A 22,326-nucleotide genomic window follows, 5' to 3' on the forward strand; every position below is an offset into this window, starting at 1 on the left:
CAGGGGTGTATTGGGTGTGGCAGTTGTTCACGATGTATGCACACTGCCCCTGTCGATGTTTGGTTCCTCTGCAGACATGTAGCATCACCATGGTACACATTACATGCAGCTGGGTACACCTGAATAGATGGTCAGACTTGTTGACAGTCATCAGTGATGGGATTGTGGAATGTGATGATGGCATCAATGTGTGTAACACTGCCCTCGGACACATACGGTTTGCATTGGCTTGACATGGTGTGGGACTTCCACATCAGCGGATCAATGGTGTATGGCAGGCTCTCCGTGAGCAGCAGGGGGTGTTTAGCTGTTAGCCGACATTTGTGTGCCAGTTCCATGGCTATCACGCATTTGTGCTGCAGAAGGGGGGTGCCAGTGTTGGACCCACATGTTACTCCACATGAACTGTTCATGTGTACTTCGAGTTGCCTCTGCAATCGCGAATACATGACTAATAAAGGTGTCCCTATGCCTCCAAGGTGCCTCTTCTCAGTCAATGCTTGTGTGTTGCCACGGTGCATCCGGCATGTCTGGCATGGTTTTCCGTGATAGTGGCTATGTGTCTATGTGTCGAGTAGCAAGATGCAAGCTGTTTGAGTGGGATTAGACTGTGTATTGTGCATGATGTCCATGACTGTGTGGGTATTGTGACATGTGCCATCCCCATGCATCCAACGTTGGCCAGGCCACCATTCTCTGCATCCACCGGAATCAAGCTTGCAGGACATGGTTCTGCCACCTGTCTACACATACCTGGGTGCCCCCCAGGACACTGGACTGGATCCCTGACCTCTGCGCATGACTGTTGCTGTACTCAATATGTCTGTCGGCACGGTTGTGCGGCCACCCCCTCAGCTGGTTGGGCCCATCACGGGTGTGTATGGTGCTCCATGTCTGTCTTGCCTAATACACTGTGACCCATGTGTGTCCGGTGCCAGACTCAGGCCCCAGGGTGTGGATGGTTGAAGTCAAAAGAGAACTCAGGCATGGTTAGACTTTACAAGACACATGCAAGGTAATAATGCAACCAGCAGGCATCTTCTCTTCATGGTGTGACTTTTTATTTTAGTGGGGGGGGGGGGTTGACATGAGGGGCTTTCTGGGTGTGTGGAATCCAAAGTTCACTAGGGGAGTTGGTGTCCTTGCCATTTGAAATCCTCAGAGTCCATGCCACAGTCTTTGTCAACATTGGTCAGACAGTGACCAGCAAGGCCATGTGGCAGAGAATGTCTTTTGATGCTGTGATGCTGTTGCTCCAGTGGGCCAGGTGCCAGGCCAGGTGTCCTGGGAGATGGTGCTGTAGCGCCGACCCTCACGGTCTTTTCCGTGGATGACCCGCCCTCCTGCGGGGACCCTCAGAAGCAGGCCGTGACGATGTTTGGGATGCTCCATCGGATGTTTCCTCCTCCTCCTCCTGATCCCTCCCTGTGGGTGGTGATGTTCTACGCCTTCTGGCACAGGGAGGGTTGCCCATGTTGTCGGCCATCCGACGGAGTGTAGTGTGAATTCCCGTGTACACCGTCACGAGCTCAGCCTGTCTGTCCTCCATCCTCCGTTGGTGTTGCAGTAGACAGGCATGTAGCTCCGCATGTTGCTGGGCCTGCTGGGTCTTGATCCCCTCGAGGACGGACACAACCTGGGCCATGCCCGTGGTGTCCTGCCGGTATGTGTCCAGGATGTTTCGGACATGGGCATATACCGGTTCCCCAGCCAACTGGTCAGGCTGGCGCCTCCGCCGTCCTCCACTCCCACCACCCCTGCCCACTTGCGCCTGGCCTGCCGTTGTGGGCACATCGGGTCTCCGGGACCCCTGAGGGATGGCATTTGCGGTGTTGCCTGCCTCCTCCTGGGTGCCCGGAGAACCTTGTCCCTCCTGGACAGACTGGCTGCTTTGTGGTGGTGGGGCAGGGATCCTGGGTGTCTCCTGGGATGTGGCAGGAGTAGGGGTGGTGGTTGGCCCCGTTGTACCTGACGCAGGTGCTGCAGGTCATTGGACACCAGAGGGGCCAGGTTGGTCGGGGTCGTCCACAGAGTGGTGAGAGTCGTCGCTGCCGGTGGGATCGGCCTCCCGCAGAGCCGGGTCCTGTGAGTCTTCCCCCCCAGTGTTGGGGGGTGAACCACGACGTTGACCTGTGTGTGAGAGAGACAATGTTAATTTTGTTCCATGCAACATCCATGTTTCATTAGTTTCAAAGTTGGAACATTTCCTCTGGGTATTTGGATCTGTCTAGCATTCCACTCACAGTGCACTTGTGCATGGGTATGTCCCTTGGGCACAGCTTTGGCGACTTTACCTATGTGTGGCACAGTCTTAGTTGCTGCGTCAAGTGTGACTGCAGTCAGCAGTGGAGTGGGCAGGTGTGGCGAGCCGTGCATTGGCGCCTTCCGTGTAGCACTGTACGTGGGCACATGAAGTTGTTCCACACACTTTAATGATGCAGGTAGATGTCGTTGTGCTCGTGCACAGGTTGTGACATGGCCCTGTGTTTTGCCATGGAGGAGAGGGGGGATGCTGGCACTGGCCACCCTTGTCTACATGCACGCAGTCCACCTGCTGACGAGCAGACATTCCCACACACCACAAGGCGGATTTGCTCTCCCTGTGTCTCCCTCCCTCTCTGTCCCCCTCTCCCTCCCTCTGTGTGTCGGCCTCCTCCCTCTGTCCGTCTCCCTGTGTCTCCCTCCCTCTCTGTCCCCCTCTCCCTCCCTCTGTGTGTCGGCCTCCTCCCTCTGTCCGTCTCCCTGTGTCTCCCTCCCTCTCTGTCCCCCTCTCCCTCCCTCTGTGTGTCGGCCTCCTCCCTCTGTCCGTCTCCCTGTGTCTCCCTCCCTCTCTGTCCCCCTCTCCCTCCCTCTGTGTGTCACCCTCTGTCACCTCAGCCCAGCTTCCTGGGCACACACTGTTAGCAGTTCTTTGAATGGCCCTTGGATTGTTGCTGTGAGTTTGTTTCTGATCTCCAGGCACCCATTGGGTGTAGTGTGTGTGTCTGCGCTGCTGCTGTGGTGGTGTGTGCTGCCACTCTTTCACAGTGTTGGCATTTCATTAGCTGCTGTCATGTGCAAAAACGTGCCTTCACCCCCATGTGTTAATGCAAGGCATCCGCCGGCGAGTCTTTCCTGTGTGGGGACACACTGTTTGTCTGGCTGTGACCTAGGCCATATGGGCAGACGGCATTGTTGTCTGCTTCTGAGTTGCACTATGTGATTTTTGGGGCCCACCCTCCCGCCATCCGGGTTACCGTGTCATGTGTTGGTGTCTTCTGTGGCCTGTGACTTGACATTGTCCAGCTGGGTGCATGGGGCATGGTGGCGCCAGTGGCATGTGCGTGTTCATGGAGTGTGGTTGAGTCATGCGATAGCTTGGGGTGGTTGCGTGCCCGTTTGTGAGTTTGGTTTTGGATGACGTTCCCCCCATGTGAGGTGCGTTGTTTGTGTACTCACCCGGGTCTCGGAGTCCTCCTAATCCTTCGACTGCCTCCACCGGCAGTATGGCCATCACCCTCTCCTCCCAGGGTTGGTAGTGTACGGGTCTGCGGGACGGCCCTCCTCCGGTGACATTGGCCTGGTTGTGTTCATCCGTCATCTTGGCTCGGACCCTCCTCCGCAGATCGTACCACCTGGCTTGGCATTCCTGCTTGTTCCTTCTGGTGTCCGCAACAGCATTCACACCATCGACGATGGTCTGCCACATGGCTGTTTTTGCTGATATGCTGGTCTGTCTGACCAATGTTCCAAAGAGCTGTGGCTCGACTCTGAGGATTTCATCGACAAGGACCTCCAACTCTCGGTTAGTGAACTTTGGATTCTTGTTAGTGGGCATGGTGAGTGGTGTGGATGGTGGGGGGGGGTGTGTGTGTGGATGGTTGTGGGTGTGTGGATGTGGAGGTGTGTGTGTGAATGTGATGAGGGGGTGTTTGTGAAGGTGTGTGTGTGAAGGTGTGCAAGTGTAAGGTGTGGTTTAGCTTCTAGTATGGTGCTGTAGGTTGTCTGTGGGGTCTGGCAGCAGTGAGTCTGTTGCAAAGGCTCATGGTTTGTGTGTGTTGGCCCTTTTTATTGGTCCATTGGTGGGTGTGGCTGTGTTTGAACTTTGGGTGGGTGTGTTATAAGGAGTGGTGGTGTTTTGGGCCTCTGTTTTTGGCAGTTGCAGGTCAGTGAATGTGTTGTTTTAGTGGTTGTTGGACATGTGTTGTGGCTTTGTGCCATTCGAATGGTGTATTCTTGTGTCGTTTTGGTTTGTCCTGGTTGTGTACGTGTGTTTTTAGCGTGTGTACGGTGTGTACATGGGCCATTTTGTTGTACAGTGCTGTCCTTGTGTGTGGCTTGGTACGACTCGTACATGCGGTTGTGATGTTGGGGCCTGGGGTGCGCTCCGTACTTAGAATGTTGTGGTGGGGGTACGCTCCATGCATACGCGGGTGGGGGTACGACTCTAACGTACACGGGTGTAGATACACGGGGGTACGACACGAACGTAGAGGGGGGGTACGACACGTACACGCGTGTACATACACGGGGGGTACGACACGTACACGGGTGTACATACACGGGGGTATGACACGTACACGGGTGTACATACACGGGGGTATGACACGTACACGGGTGTACATACACGGGGGTATGACACGTACACGGGTGTAAATACACGGGGGTATGACACGTACAGGGGTGTACATACAGGGGGGGTACGACATGTACACGGGTGTAAATACACGGGGGGGTACGACACGTACAGGGGTGTACATACATGGGGGTACGACACGTACACGGGTGTACATACACGGGGTACGACACGTACACGGGTGTACATACACGGGGGTACGACACGTACAGGGGTGTACATACAGGGGGGGTACGACACGTACAGGGGTGTACATACAGGGGGGGTACGACACATACACGGGTGTACATACACGGGGGTACGACACGTACAGGGGTGTACACACACGGGGGTACGACACGTACACGGGTGTACATACACGGGTGGGGGTACGACACGTACACGGGTGTACATACACGGGTGGGGGTACGACACGTACAGGGGTATACACACACGGGGGTACAACACGTACACTGGTGTACATACAGGGGGGGTACGACACGTACACGGGTGTACATACACGGGGGTAGGACACGTACAGGGGTGTACATACACGGGGGTAGGACACGTACAGGGGTGTACATACACGGGGGGTACGACACGTACACGGGTGTACATACACGGGGGGTACGACACGTAGACGGGTGTACATACACGGGGGTACGACACGTAGACGGGGTGTACATACACGGGGGTGCGACACGTACAGGGGTGTACATACACGGGGGTACGACACGTACAGGGGTGTACATACAGGGGGGTACGACACGTACACGGGTGTACATACACGGGGGTACGACACGTACAGGGGTGTACACACACGGGGGGTACGACACGTACACGGGTGTACATACACGGGGGGTACGACACGTACAGGGGTGTACATACACGGGGGTACGACACGTACACGGGTGTACATACACGGGGGTACGACACGTACAGGGGTGTACACACACGGGGGGTACGACACGTACACGGGTGTACATACAGGGGGGGTACGACACGTACACGGGTGTACATACACGGGGGTAGGACACGTACAGGGGTGTACATACACGGGGGTACGACACGTACAGGGGTGTACACACGGGTGGGTACGACACGTACACGGGTGTACATACACGGGGTACGACACGTACACGGGTGTACATACACGGGGGGTACGACACGTACAGGGGTGTACATACAGGGGGGTGTACATAGACGGGGGTGTACATACACGGGGGGTACGACTCGAACATACGGGGGCTGGGGGGAGTGTTGGGCACGTATGTGGGCACATGTCTCCATGGTTGCTATGGGAGTTCGGTGCGGACGGTGTTTTTTCCATGCGGTTGTAACATCGGACACACGGGATGGATCGCGATTCCCCGGTCGGACTTGACTTTTCCCCTTTGTACGGTGAATCGTCCGTGGACGTGTCGGACACTTTTTCCGACCCGAGGACGTGTGGGGAATACTTCCCAATGCGATTCGTATGGACTTTTTGCCATGCGAATCGTAATTGGCAGTTTATACGGCACTTGTACGATTCGTACGGTAAAAAGACCGGATACGAGTCGTACGGGCAATTTGTTTACCGGATCGTGATCAGCACCCAAATCTATCGCGACCTGACTCCACAGACTGAAAAAATAAGTTTGTCTGCAGCGTCTTTTAGAAACTTGCTTAACCCACCATTTCACATCTCGTCACAGGGTGGGGTTTGGTCAATCAAACTTGGTGGCCCCACCTCACCCTGTGATGAGATATTAAAGGGTGGGGTAACTGCTGCAAGCTTGTGGAGCCTGGGCTTGACCGCTAAACGCCTGAGGCTGATTTTAAATGGGCGCACTGGAAGAAGGTGTAGAAATGAGAGCAACGTCACCACGCTCTCAGCAAAAGCCCATGGCTGTGCGTGAATAAGCCCTGCTGGAACTGAATCAGTCAGGCACACCTTGAGAAAATGCCTAGTACGGTAACCTTCATTTTAATTGTGTTTAGTTAAGCTTTTGTTTGTTCTAGGATGCCATAAAGTAAAGGGGGTGTGCCCATGCACCCCTATACAGGAGCTGCTGCTGCTAATAAGCTGTACTTTCCAAAATGGGAGAAGGTAACCAGTTCATGTTTGAAGTCTTTGGAATTGTAATGAAAAATCCTAACTTATGGCCAAGTTATAATTTAAATTGAAATTTTGAAAATGCCACTTTTATAAAGTTGGCATTTTTCTGCCTTAGCCATTTAGTGCCTAAAGCCTATCTTTGGGTCGCATATCTGGGTGTACCTGATAGCTGGGCTTTGTGTATTCCTCCTAGTCAGCCACACACAATAGAGAACTTAGATGGGCCATAAATGCCAGGATGGGAGGGCAGAGCTGAGCACAGCCCTAATTACACCAGAATAGGCTGTGTCCTGCCTTCACACATTGGGCTACATACCCCTTCTAATTAGTCTGGATACAAGACAGGGAAGGCAGGATGCCTAGAGTCTTCAAAGGAAAACTGCTAGAAGCTTCTTCCCCACTTCAAAAGCACAGCTGGATATAGATACTGGACCTCAGACACAAACTCTTCAGTGCACATCTTGACCTGCAGATACTCTGCCAGGAAGAAGGACTGCTGTGCTACTAAAGAACTGCCACTCTGCTAGACTGCTGACCTGCTGGACTACTGCCTTACTGGGCTGCTGCCTTGCTGTGCTTATCTCCTGCCCTCTTGCTTGGGTGGGAAGGAATGAACCTGTATCTCTTGCACCCAGAACCTCTCAGTGACCCCAAGGGCAAGTTGGCTGGCCACCTGATCTGATGCCTCAGGGACACGACAGGCTTCCAACTACCTTGCAGATGCACCTGGATTTTGCCATCTCTGTGCCTACCCTGCCAAGTGGATCCACCCCAGTCTAGGACCCTTGGAAGTGGGTTTCCGTTGCTCTACCAGCCTCTATGGATCCAGTAGAACCAACACATCTGCTCTGCTGCACAGCGTGACCTTGAACAAAATCAACAAATTGTCACTGCTACATGGATCTGAACCATCACAAAGACCTCCAACATTGCCAATTGCCTCACCAGAACTGCTGCTGCGCAACGCATCCTCAGCGCAGGTCCTCACACCTTTCGTCAAAGGCAGCCTCGACGATGATTCTGGGTTCCTCAGCGCAGCCTTGCAACTCCTCGGAACCCATGCACTGCCCGACTCTGTGACTCACCCTCAACACATGACTTTGCATTGCAAGTCCCCATTGTTGGGATCCTCAGTGATGCCACAGGACCTCTCACCTCCGCCTCACAGAATCTCAGAACCGACGCATCACTTCTGCAGCGCACCTCATCTTCGACAGATCCTTGCAACACTCCGCACACAAGGATTTAAGGTTCTTTGTTTCGTGGGCCTCACTGGGTCCCGGTAGCACGACTGTGCCCCATTGTGGTTGGCCTGAACTTGTGACTTTGTCCCGGTCCGGTGTAACCAGATACTCAGAGTTGGCGCTTTATGCCTTTTGGCACTATTTTTACTGAAATCTTTAAAACGTAATATCTCCAGTTCTGCTGATTTGATTTTTGGTCTTTGTTTTAAATATTAAAAATTACTCTATTTTTGCTACTCTGCTGTGGGCTCCTTATGTGGTGTGTTTTCACTGTGTTACTTTTGAAGTGTTGCACAACTACTTTACACGTTGACTGTTAGTTAAGTATGACTGCTCTGTGCCAAGCTACCTGAGGGTTGACTACAGGTTAATTTAGGGTTTGCTTGTGACTTCACCATGAAAGGTTTTGTGGTTGCTGCTTGAAAAGGAAGGGTTTCACCCTCCTTAACCAGTAACACAATTTCTTACAGCTTATTTTCATTGTCGAGATGGAAAAGATAGATCAACCTTTTTTATTTTGTTAAAGAAATATGGAACTTTCCCACTGATCTCTTCAGTGTTTGAGATGTCACGTGAGGTTGGGCAGTTTTAGTCATTTTGACCATGTCGAAGAGCATTGTAGGTTAGTTTTTTACTACGTTGATCTTATTTCTGTAGAAGATTGCCCTAGTTACAAAGATGTGTTTTTTTGTATTTGGTATGCCTATTTGGGTGCCGATTACGATCCGGTAAAAAAAAAAGCCCGTACGACTCGTATCCGGTCTTTTTACCGTACGAATCGTACAAGTGCCGTACAAACTGCCAATTACGATTCGCATGGCAAAAAGTCCATACGAATCGCATTGGGAAGTATTCCCCACACGTCCTCGGGTCGGAAAAAGTGTCCGACACGTCCACGGACGATTTACCGTACAAATGTGAAATCCGACCGCGGAATCACGATCCATCCCGTGCGTCCGATGTTACAACCGCATGGAAAAAACACTGTCCGCACCGAACTCCCATAGCAACCATGGAGACATGTGCCCGCATACGTGCCCAACACTCCCCCCAGCCCCAGTACGTTCGAGTCGTACCCCCGTGTATGTACACCCCCGTGTATGTACACCCGTGTATGTACACCCCCGTGTATGTACACCCGTGTACGTGTCATACCCCCGTGTATGTACACCCGTGTACGTGTCGTACCCCCGTGTATGTACACCCCTGTACGTGTCGTACCCCCGTGTATGTACACCCGTGTACGTGTCGTACCCCCGTGTATGTACACCCGTGTACATGTCGTACCCCCCGTGTATGTACACCCATGTACGTGTCGTACCCCCCGTGTATGTACACCCGTGTACGTGTCGTACCCCCCTGTATGTACACCCGGGTACGTGTCGTACCCCCCCTGTATGTACACCCCTGTACGTGTCGTACCCCCGTGTTTGTACACCCGTGTACGTGTCGTACCCCCCGTGTATGTACACCCGTGTACGTGTCGTACCCCCGTGTATGTACACCCGTGTACGTGTCGTACCCCCGTGTATGTACACCCGTGTACGTGTCATACCCCCCCTGTATGTACACCCGTGTACGTGTCGTACCCCCGTGTATGTACACCCGTGTACGTGTCGTACCCCCCGTGTATGTACACCCATGTACGTGTCGTACCCCCGTGTATGTACACCCATGTACGTGTCGTACCCCCGTGTATGTACACCCGTGTACGTGTCGTACCCCCGTGTATGTACACCCGTGTACGTGTCGTACCCCCCGTGTATGTACACCGTGTACGTGTCGTACCCCCGTGTACGTGTAGTACCCCCCGTGTATGTACACCCGTGTACGTGTTGTACCCCCCCTTGTATGTACACCCGTGTACGTGTAGTACCCCCGTGTATGTACACCCGTGTACGTGTTGTACCCCACCTTGTATGTACACCCCTGTACGTGTCGTACCCCTGTGTATGTACACCCCTGTACGTGTCGTACCCCCGTGTATGTACACCCCTGTACGTGTCGTACCCCCGTGTATGTACACCAGTGTACGTGTCCTACCCCCCCTCTACGTTCGTGTCGTACCCCCGTGTATCTACACCCGTGTACGTTAGAGTCGTACCCCCACCCGCGTATGCATGGAGCGTACCCCCACCACAACATTCTAAGTACGGAGCGCACCCCAGGCCCCAACATCACAACCGCATGTACGAGTCGTACCAAGCCACACACAAGGACAGCACTGTACAACAAAATGGCCCATGTACACACCGTACACACGCTAAAAACGCACGTACACAACCAGGACAAACCAAAACGACACAAGAATACACCATTCGAATGGCACAAAGCCACAAAACATGTCCAACAACCACTAAAACAACACATTCACTGACCTGCAACTGCCAAAAACAAACAGAGGCCCAAAACACCACCACTCCTTATAACACACCCACCCAAAGTTCAAACACAGCCACACCCACCAATGGACCAATAAAAAGGGCCCACACACACACAAACCATGAGCCTTTGCAACAGACTCACTGCTGCCAGACCCCACAGACAACCTACAGCACCATACTAGAAGCTTTACCACACCTTACACTTGCACACCTTCACACACACACCTTCACAAACACCCCCTCATCACATTCACACACACACACACACCTGCACAACCACACCCACACGCCCACAACCATCCACACACCCCCCCCACCATCCCCACTAACAAGAATCCAAAGTTCACTAGCCGAGAGTTGGAGGTCCTTGTCGATGAAATCCTCAGAGTCGAGCCACACCTCTTTGGAACATTGGTCAGACAGACCAGCATTTCAGCAAAAACAGCCATGTGGCAGACCATCGTCGATGGTGTGAATGCTGTTGCGGACACCAGAAGGAACAAACAGGAATGCCAAGCCAGGTGGTACGATCTGCGGAGGAGGGTCCGAGCCAAGATGACGGATGAACACAACCAGGCCAACGTCACTGGAGGAGGGCCGTCCCGCAGACCCGTACACTACCATCCCTGGGAGGAGAGGGTGATTGCCATACTGCCGGTGGAGGCAGTGGACGGATTAGATGGACTCTGAGACCCGGGTGAGTACACAAACAACTCACCTCACATGGGGGGGAACGTCATCCACAACCAAACTCACAAACAGGCACGCAACCACCCCAAGCTATTGCATGACTCAACCACACTCCATGAACACGCACATGCCACTGGCGCCACCATGCCCCATGCACCCAGCTGGACAATGTCAAGTCACAGGCCACAGAAAACACCAACACAAGACACGGTAACCCGGATGGCGGTAGTGTGGGCCCCAAAAAATCACATAGTGCAACTCAGAAGCAGACAACAATGCCCTCTGCCCATACGGCCTAGGTCACAACCAGACAAACAGTGTGTCCCCACACAGAAAAGACTTGCCAGCAAATGGCGGACGCCTTGCATTAAGACATGGGGGTGAAGGCACTTTTTTGCACATGACAGCAGCTAATGAACAGCCAACACTGTGAAAGAGTGGCAGCACACACCACCACAGCAGCAGCGCAGACACACACACTACACCCAATGGGTGCCTGCTGGTCAGAAACAAACTCACATCAACAAGCCAAGGGCCAGTCAAAGATCTGCAAAAAGTGTGTGCCTAGGAAGCTGGGCTGAGGTGACAGAGGATGACACACAGAGGGAGGGAGAGGGGGACAGAGAGGGAGGGAGACACAGGAAGACGGACAGAGGGAGGAGGCCGACACACAGAGGGAGGGAGAGGGGGACAGAGAGGGAGGGAGACACAGAAAGACGGACAGAGGGAGGAGGCCGACACACAGAGGGAGAGAGAGGGGGACAGAGAGGGAGGAAGACACAGGAAGACGGACAGAGGGAGGAGGCCGACACACAGAGGGAGGGAGAGGGGGACAGAGCGGGAGGGAGACACAGGAAGACGGACAGAGGGAGGAGGCTGACACACAGAGGGAGGGAGAGGGGGACAGAGAGGGAGGGAGACACAGGAAGACGGACAGAGGGAGGAGGCCGACACACAGAGGGAGGGAGAGGGGGACAGAGAGGGAGGGAGACACAGGAAGACGGACAGAGGGAGGAGGCCGACACACAGAGGGAGGGAGACACAGGAAGACGGACAGAGGGAGGAGGCCGACACACAGAGGGAGGGAGAGGGGGACAGAGAGGGAGGGAGACACAGGAAGACGGACAGAGGGAGGAGGCCGACACACAGAGGGAGGGAGAGGGGGACAGAGAGGGAGCGAGACACAGGAAGACGGACAGAGGGAGGAGGCCGACACACAGAGGGAGGGAGAGGGGGACAGAGAGGGAGGGAGACACAGGAAGACTGACAGAGGGAGGAGGCCGACACACAGAGGGAGGGAGAGGGGACAGAGAGGGAGGGAGACACAGAAAGACGGACAGAGGGAGGAGGCTGACACACAGAGGGAGGGAGAGGGGACAGAGAGGAAGCGAGAAAGGGACACACAGGGAGAGCAAATCAGCCTGTGGGGGTGTTGGAATGTCTGCTCGTCAGCAGGTGGACTGCGTGCATGTAGACAAGGGTGGCCAGTGCCAGCACCCCCCCTCTCCTCCATGGCAAAACACAGGGCCATGTCACAACCTGTGCACGAGCACAACGACAGCTACCTGCATCATATAAGTGTGTGGAACAACTTCATGTGCCCCGTACAGTGCTACACGGAAGGCGCCAATGCACGGCTCGCCACACCTGCCCACTCCACTGCTGACTGCAGTCACACTTGACGCAGCAAGTAAAACTGTGCCACACATAGGTAAAGTCGCCAAAGCTGTGCCCAAGGGACATACCCATGCACAAGTGCACTGTGAGTGGAATGCAAGACAGATCCAAATTCCCAGAGGAAATGTTCCAACTTTGAAACTAATGAAACATGGATGTTGCATGGAACAAAATTAACATTGTCTCTCTCACACACAGGTCGACGTCGTGGATCACCCCCCAACACTGGGGGGGAAGACTCACAGGACCCGGCTCGGCGGGATGCCGATCCCACCGGCAGCGACGACTCTCACCACTCTGTGGACGACCCCGACCAACCTGGCCCCTCTGGTGTCAAACGACCTGCAGCACCTGCGTCAGGTACAACGGGCCCAACCACCACCCCCACTCCTGCCACATCCCAGGAGACACCCAGGATCCCTGCCCCACCACCACAAAGCAACCAGGCTGGCCAGGAGGGACACGGTGTCCCGGGCACCCAGGAGGAGGCAGAAGACAACGCCAATGCCACCCCTCAGGGGTCCCGGAGACCCGATGTGCCCACAAGGGCAGGCCAGGTGCAAGTGGGCAGGGGTGGTGGGAGTGGAGGACGGCGGAGGCGCCAGCCTGACCGGTTGGCTGGGGAACCGGTATATTCCCATGTCCGAAACATCCTGGACACATACCGGCAGGACACCACGGGCATGGCCCAGGTTGTGTCCACCCTCAACGATATGAAGGGGACCCTCGATGAGATCAAGACCCAGCAGGCCCAGCAACATGCGGAGCAACATGCCTGTCTACGGCAACACCAACGGAGGATGGAGGACAGACAGGCTGAGCTCGTGACGGTGTTCACGGGAATTCACAGTACACTCCGTTGGATGGCCGACAACATGGGCAACCCTCCCTGTGCCAGAAGGCGTAGAACATCACCACCCACAGGGAGGGATCAGGAGGAGGAGGAGGAAACATCCGATGGAGCATCCCAAACATCGTCACGGCCTGCTTCTGAGGGTCCCCGCAGGAGGGCGGGTCATCCACGGAAAAGACCGTGAGGGTCGGCGCTACAGCACCATCTCCCAGGACACCTGGCCTGGCACCTGGCCCACTGGAGCAACAGCAGCACAGCATCAAAAGACATTCTCTGCCACATGGCCTTGCTGGTCACTGTCTGACCAATGTTGACAAAGACTGTGGCATGGACTCTGAGGATTTCTAATGGCAAGGACACCAACTCCCCTAGTGAACTTTGGATTCCACACACCCGGAAAGCCCCTCATGTCAAACCCCCCCCCCCCCACTAAAATAAAAAGTCACACCATGAAGAGAAGATGCCTGCTGGTTGCATTATTACCTTACATGTGTCTTGTAAAGTCTAAACATGCCTGAGTTCTCTTTTGACTTCAACCATCCACACCCTGGGGCCTGAGTCTGGCACAGGACACACGGGTCACAGTGTATTAGGCAAGACAGACATGGAGCACCATACACACCCGTGATGGGCCCAACCAGCTGAGGGGGTGGCCGCACAACCGTGCCGACAGACATATTGAGTACAGCAACAGTCATGCGCAGAGGTCAGGGACATGTCGAGTGTCCTGGGGGGCACCCAGGTATGTGTAGACAGGTGGCAGAACCATGTCCTGCAAGCTTGAGTCAGGTGGATGCAGAGAATGGTGGCCTGGCCAACGTTGGATGCATGGGGATGGCACATGTCACAATACCCACACAGTCATGGACATCATGCACAATACACAGTCTAATCCCACACAAACAGCTTGCATCTTGCTACTCTACACATAGACACATAGCCACTATCACGGAACACCATGCCAGACATGCCGGATGCACCGTGGCAACACACCAGCATTGACTGAGAAGAGGCACCTTGGAGGCATAGGGACACCTTTATTAGTCATGTATTCGGGATTGCAGAGGCAACTCGAAGTACACATGAACAGTTCATGTGGAGTAACATGTGGGTCCAACACTGGCACCCCCCTTCTGCAGCACAAATGCGTGATAGCCATGGAACTGGCACACAAGTGTCGGCTAACAGCTAAACACCCCCTGCTGCTCACGGAGAGCCTGCCATACACCATTGATCCGCTGATGTGGAAGTCCCACAGCATGTCAAGCCAATGCAAACCGTATGTGTCCGAGGGCAGTGTTACACACATTGATGCCATCATCACATTCCACAATCCCATCACTGATGACTGTCAACAAGTCTGACCATCTATTCAGGTGTACCCAGCTGCATGTAATGTGTACCATGGTGATTCAACATGTCTGCAGAGGAACCAAACATTGACAGGGGCAGTGTGCATACATCGTGAACAACTGCCACACCCAATACACCCCTGATGCATCCCTTACCCTAAGGAGACTTCCAAACGTGTCCGTGCCTGTAACGCTGAGTCAGCACACGATGACGTGTCCATGAGGAATAGCAGTGCCACAACAATGCAAACAGCAGACGGCATGCGCAAGTACCTGGGGAAGAGAGACACACAAGAAGTCAGCCACAAAAAGCACAGCCACTTGCATGTGCATGTACTCGACACATGTATGGATGACAACATGCTAGGTCACAATTATGACTGGGGAAATACACCCATCACTGGCACCATCACTCCAGTGACACATCCACACACACCTCTGACTCACGTGCCATACATGCCGGTGGAGACACACATCGCAACACATGCCACACGGGGACCAATGCGTGCACACTCAGACATTGGTACTCACCACTAAGCAAAGAAGTCGCGTATGAGCCGAGTCCGGATGTCCTCTTGCGGCTCCACATCCTCCACATCACTAGCCCCATTGCCAAGCCCTTCGTCCTCCACGGGTGGATGGTCCTGGTCATCTTGATCCAGGATGAGTGGCACAGCTTTCTCAACTGCCATGTTGTGCAGCATGCAGCAGACCATGAAGATTTTGCAGACCTTCGCCGGGGCATATGGGAGGGCGCCGCCGGTCTTGTGGAGGCATCGGAATCGGCTCTTCAGGAGGCCAAACGTCCTCTCTATCACTCGCCTTGTCCGGCCATGGGCGGTGTTGTAGCGGAGCTGGGCCGGCGTGATGGGGTTGCGGAGAGGTGTGATCAGCCATGGCATGTTGGGATAGCCAGCGTCCCCTACATGGAAAGCACATGGACATAAGTAGGACAGGAGAAGCGGTCGTGCTGGAAGTCTACGCAAAATACAGGACAGACAGAGTGTACCCACCAACAACACATGCTCGTTCGTTGCGCAGCGGCGTCATTATTTCAGGCACCCTGCTACGCCTCATGATGTAGGCATCGTGTGCTGATCCTGGAAAACGAGCACAGACATGTGAAATCACCATGTTGGACAGACACACCACAAGGGCATTGATGGAGTGGTAGTGTTTGCGATTCCTGTACGCTACCTCCTGTGCCTGTGGTGGTACCAAAGCCATATGTGTCCCATCTATAGACCCAATGACATGGGGCATCCCTCCCAGGGCATAGAATCCACGCTTGACCCCAGTCAACAGTTCAGGAGTTGGGAAATGGATGAACTCATCCAGGTGAAGCAACATGGCCTCTAAGAAATCATGCAGCACACGGCTGAACATGCTCTGGGACATGCCACCAACATGAGCTATGGTATATTGAAAGGTACCCGTGGCAAGAAAATGTAGGGCTGCCATTACCTTCAGTTTGGGTGTCAGTGCCGTAGGATACCTGTGCAGCGGTTGCAGGTGTGGTGCCAGCCTTGCCGTCAACTCCTCAATCAATGGTTGGGGGAAGCGGTAGCACCGGATACAGTCATTCTCCCGCATGTCAGCCAAGTCCGGAATTGGTAGGGGAAGAGGCGGCGCTCTGCAGTAATTTGGAAGTGACAAGGAAGAGTGAGTGCCCTACAACAACAATTGATTTGTACTGAGCACATGTTAATCTGTCAATACACACACCCTCCACACACACCCCTCCACACACACCCTCCACACACACCCCTCCACACACACCCTCGACACACACCCTCCACACACACACACCCTCCACACACACACACCCTCCACACACACACACCCTCCACACACACACACACACCCTCCACACACACACACACCCTCCACACACACACCCTCCACACACCCTCTACACACCCTCTACACACACCCTCTACACACACCCCCTCCACACACACACACACACCCCCACCCTCCACACAAACCCCCACCCTCCACACACATACACACACCCTCCACACACACACACACACCACACACACCCCTCCACACACACACTGTTAGAAAGGGTAGATGGACCGGGAGGGTCGGCCGGGGACAGGAGGAGAGGTCTCCGGGGAGAGCCGTCTCCAACGATCGTACAGACAAGTAACTTCCCCCCCACAGACAGATACCACACACGGATAAGGTTCAGTGTTCTTTATAAGCACTTCTTAAGGTACGGTTGAATGGTACAAGGAGGTCTGGACTCAGGGGTCCCCTCGATTCAAGTCTCTCAAAGCAGGGTAAGGGGTAGCGGGACAGTCTGTCTACCAGTCAGGTAGTTCGGGTGAGATGATGACTAGCTCACAATCCTCGAGCTTGGTGGCTTAGGTGGTACGGGCCGCGGCAGCGCCAGCAGGTCCCGGTTGAGATGGTCGGTACACGGTCCGCGGCAGCGCCAGCAGGTCCCGGAAAGATGGTCGATGTACGGGCCGCGGCAGCGCCAGCAGGTCCCGACGAGGATGGTCGTTACAACGGGCCGCGGCAGCGCCAGCAGGTCCCGACGAGGATGGTCGTTACAACGGGCCGCGGCAGCGCCAGCAGGTCCCGACGAGGATGGAGGTTGCAGAAGGCCGCGGCAGCGCCAGCAGGCAGGACGATGGTTCACAAGAGCGGGCTACGGCAGCGCCAGTAGTCCGTCAAGGCTGAGTTCTCTCTGTGTCTCTCGACTCCAGGATACAACTGCCTTCCTGCTCCGGAGCTGCCCCAGTTATAGGGCTGGTGCCCATTGATGTCCGGACCCTCGCACTTGGAGGTCGGAGGGTCCGGGATGAAGGTGTCCAGACACCCAGCAGGGGGTGGAGCCAGTGCCTGGGGGAGCTGGAGGCGATCGGCACCTGGCGGGGGAGAGCCCTTGACACTTCGTTCTCCCAGTGACCTGCCAAGTGGTCCGCTCACCTCCTGGGTGGATGGTGGTGCCGGGATGTCGGGGCCGGCCAGGCCCGGGGTTAGGGTCGGGGTGAGGCCACGCGGCCTCGTGGTGCAGGGCCCAAGATGGCGGCTTGACCCGGCCGGGGAAGCCGGTGGGGATGGCCCCCGTGATGAGTAGAGGTCCGAGGGCAGAAGATCCGTCGGGAGACGGGGTACAGGTGCTTTTCGTGGGGTATGCCTGGTGGGCCGGAGCTTGGGCCCTGTCGTGCGGGGAGGGAGCAAGCCCTCTGTGTGGCCTGTCCAACACACACACACACACACACCCTCCACACACACACACCCTCCACACACACACACCCTCCACACACACACCCCCTCCACACACACACCCCCTCCACACACACACACCCTCCACACACACACACCCACTCCACACACACACACACAACCACTCCACACACACACACCCTCCCCACACACACATACCCTCCACACACACACACCCTCCCCACACACACACACCCTCCCCACACACACACCCTCTCCCCACACACACACCCTCTCCCCACACACACACCCTCCCCACACACACACACCCTCCCCACACACACATACACCCTCCCCACACACACATACACCTCCACACACACACATACACCTCCACACACCCACACACACCTCCCCTCCATGCCCCCCCTCCACACACACACACCCCCTCCACACACACACACCCCCTCCACACACACACACCCCCTCCACACACACACACCCCCTCCACACACACACACACCCCTTCACACACACACACCCCCCCTCCACACACACCCCCCCCTCCACACACACACACCCTCCACACACACACACCCTCCATATACACCCCCCCCCACTCTCCACCCCCCACACCTCCACACCCCCCTACACCTCCACTCACCCCCCACACCCCCCCCACACACACACACACCCTCCCCACACCCCCCCCCTCCACCCCCCACCCCCCCACACACCCCCCCCCCTCCACACACACACCCCCCTCCACACACACACCCCCCCCCACTCTCCACCCCCCACACCTCCACACCCCCTACACCTCCACTCACCCCCCACACCCCCCCACACACATCTACTCTCCACACCCCCACCCTCCACACACACACACCCTCCCCACACACACACCCTCCCCACACACACACCCCCTCCACACACACACACACTCCCCACACACACACCCCCCTCCCACGCACACACCCCCCTCCACACACACACACACACACCCTCCCCACACACACACACACACACCCTCCCCACACACACACACACACCCTCCCCACACACACACACACACACCCTCCCCACACACACACACCTCCACACACACACACACCCACACCCCCTCCACACACACACCCCCTCCACACACACACACACACCCTCCACACCCCCCCCTCCACACACACCCTCCACACACACCCCCTCCACACACACACACCCTCCACACACACACACACCCTCCACACATACACACCCTCCACACATACACACACACCCTCCACGCACACACACACACACCCTCCACGCACACACACACCCTCCACGCACACACACACTCCACACACACACACACACCCTCCACGCACACACACACACACACCCTCCCCCCACACACACACACCCTCCACACACCCCCTCCCCCCACACACACACACCCTCCACACACACCCTCCACACACACACACACACACACCCTCCACACACACACACCCTCCCCACACACACACCCTCCACACACACACACCCCCTCCACACACACACACACACTCCCCACACACACACCCCCTCCCACACACACCCCCCTCCACAAACACATACCCCCTCCACACACACACACACACCCTCCCCACACACACACACACACCCTCCCCACACACACACACACACCCTCCCCACACACACACACACACACCTCCACACACACACACCCCCTCCACACACACACACCCTCCACACACACACCCCCTCCACACACACCCCTCCACACACACACACCCTCCACACACACACACACCCTCCACACATACACACACCCTCCACACATACACACACACCCTCCACGCACACACACACACATCCTCCACGCACACACACACACATCCTCCATGCACACACACACACACACACCCTCCACACACACACACACACACACACCCTCCACACACACACACACACACACCCTACACACACACACACACACCCTCCACACACACACACACACACACACCCTCCACACACACCCTCCACACACACACACACACACCCTCCACACACACACACACACACACACACACCCTCCACACACACCCTCCACACACACACACACACACACACCCTCCACACACACACACCCTCCCCACACACACACCCTCCACACACACACACACCCTCCACGCACACACACACACATCCTCCATGCACACACACACACACACCCTCCACACACACACACACACACACACCCTCCACACACACACACACACACCCTCCACACACACACACACACACCCTCCACACACACACACACACACACCCTCCACACACACACACACACACACCCTCCACACACACACACACACACCCTACACACACACACACACACCCTCCACACACACCCTCCACACACACACCCTCCACACACACCCTCCACACACACACACACACACCCTCCACACACACACACACACACACACCCTCCACACACACACACACACACACACCCTCCACACACACACACACACACACCCTCCACACACACACACACCCTCCACACACACACACATCCTCCACACACACACACACACCCTCCACACACACACACACACCCTCCACACACACACACACACCCTCCACACACACACACACACACCCTCCACACACACACACACACACACCTCCACACACACACACACCTCCACACACACACACACCTCCACACACACACCTCCACACACCACACACACACACACCCTCCACACACATACCCCCTGCACACACACACACACACACCCCCTCCACACACATACCCCCTCCACACACATACCCCCTCCACACACACACCCCCTCCACACACACACCCCCTCCACACACACACCCCCTCCACACACACACACACCCCTCCACACACACACACCCCTCCACACACACACACCCCTCCACACACACACACACACCATCCACACCCTCCACACACACACACACACCCACACACCCCCTCCACACAAAACACCCCTCCACACACACACACACCCCCTCCACACCCTCCACACGCACACACCCCTCCACACACACACCCTCCACACACACACCCCTCCACACACACACACACCTCCACACACACACACACCGCTCTACACGCACACACACACCCACACACACACACACACACCCCTCCACACACACACACACCCCTCCACACACACACACACCCTCCACACACACACACCCCCACACCCCTCCACACACCCACACACCCCTCCACACACCCACACACCCCTCCACACACCCACACACCCCTCCACACACCCACACACCCCTCCACACACCCCTCCACACACACACCCTCCACACACACACCCCTCCACACACACACACACCCTCCACACACACACACACACCTCCACACACACACACACACCCTCCACACACACACACACACCCTCCACACACACACACACACACCCTCCAGACACACCCTCCACACACACCCTCCACACACACACACACCCCCTCCACACACATACCCCCTCCACACACATACCCCCTCCACACACACCCCCTCCACACACACACCCCCTCCACACACACACACCCCTCCACACACACACACCATCCACACCCTCCACACACACACACACACCCACACACCCCCTCCACACACACACACCCCTCCACACCCACACACCCCTCCACACACACACACTCACACACACACATCCTCCACACACATCCTCCACACACACACACACACACACCCCTCCACACACACACACACACACACCCTCCACACACACACACCGCTCCACACGCACACACCACACACACACACCCACACACACACACACACCCACACACACCTACACACACACACACACACCCACACACCCCTTCACACCCACACACCCCTCCACACCCACACACCCCTCCACACACACACACCCCTCCACACACACACACACCCCCACACCCCTCCACACACCCACACACCCCTCCACACACCCACACACCCTTCCACACACCCCTCCACACACACACCCTCCACACACACTCCACACACACACACACACCCTCCACACACACACCCTCCACACACACACCCTCCACACACACACCCTCCACACACACACCCACACACACCCTCCACACACACACACACCCTCCACACACACACACACACACACACCCTCCACACACACACACACCCTCCACACACACACACACACACACACACCCTCCACACACACACAC

The sequence above is a fragment of the Triturus cristatus genome, chromosome 1_1 (assembly GCF_964204655.1).
Source record: "Triturus cristatus chromosome 1_1, aTriCri1.1, whole genome shotgun sequence".
Lineage (NCBI taxonomy): Eukaryota > Metazoa > Chordata > Amphibia > Caudata > Salamandridae > Triturus > Triturus cristatus.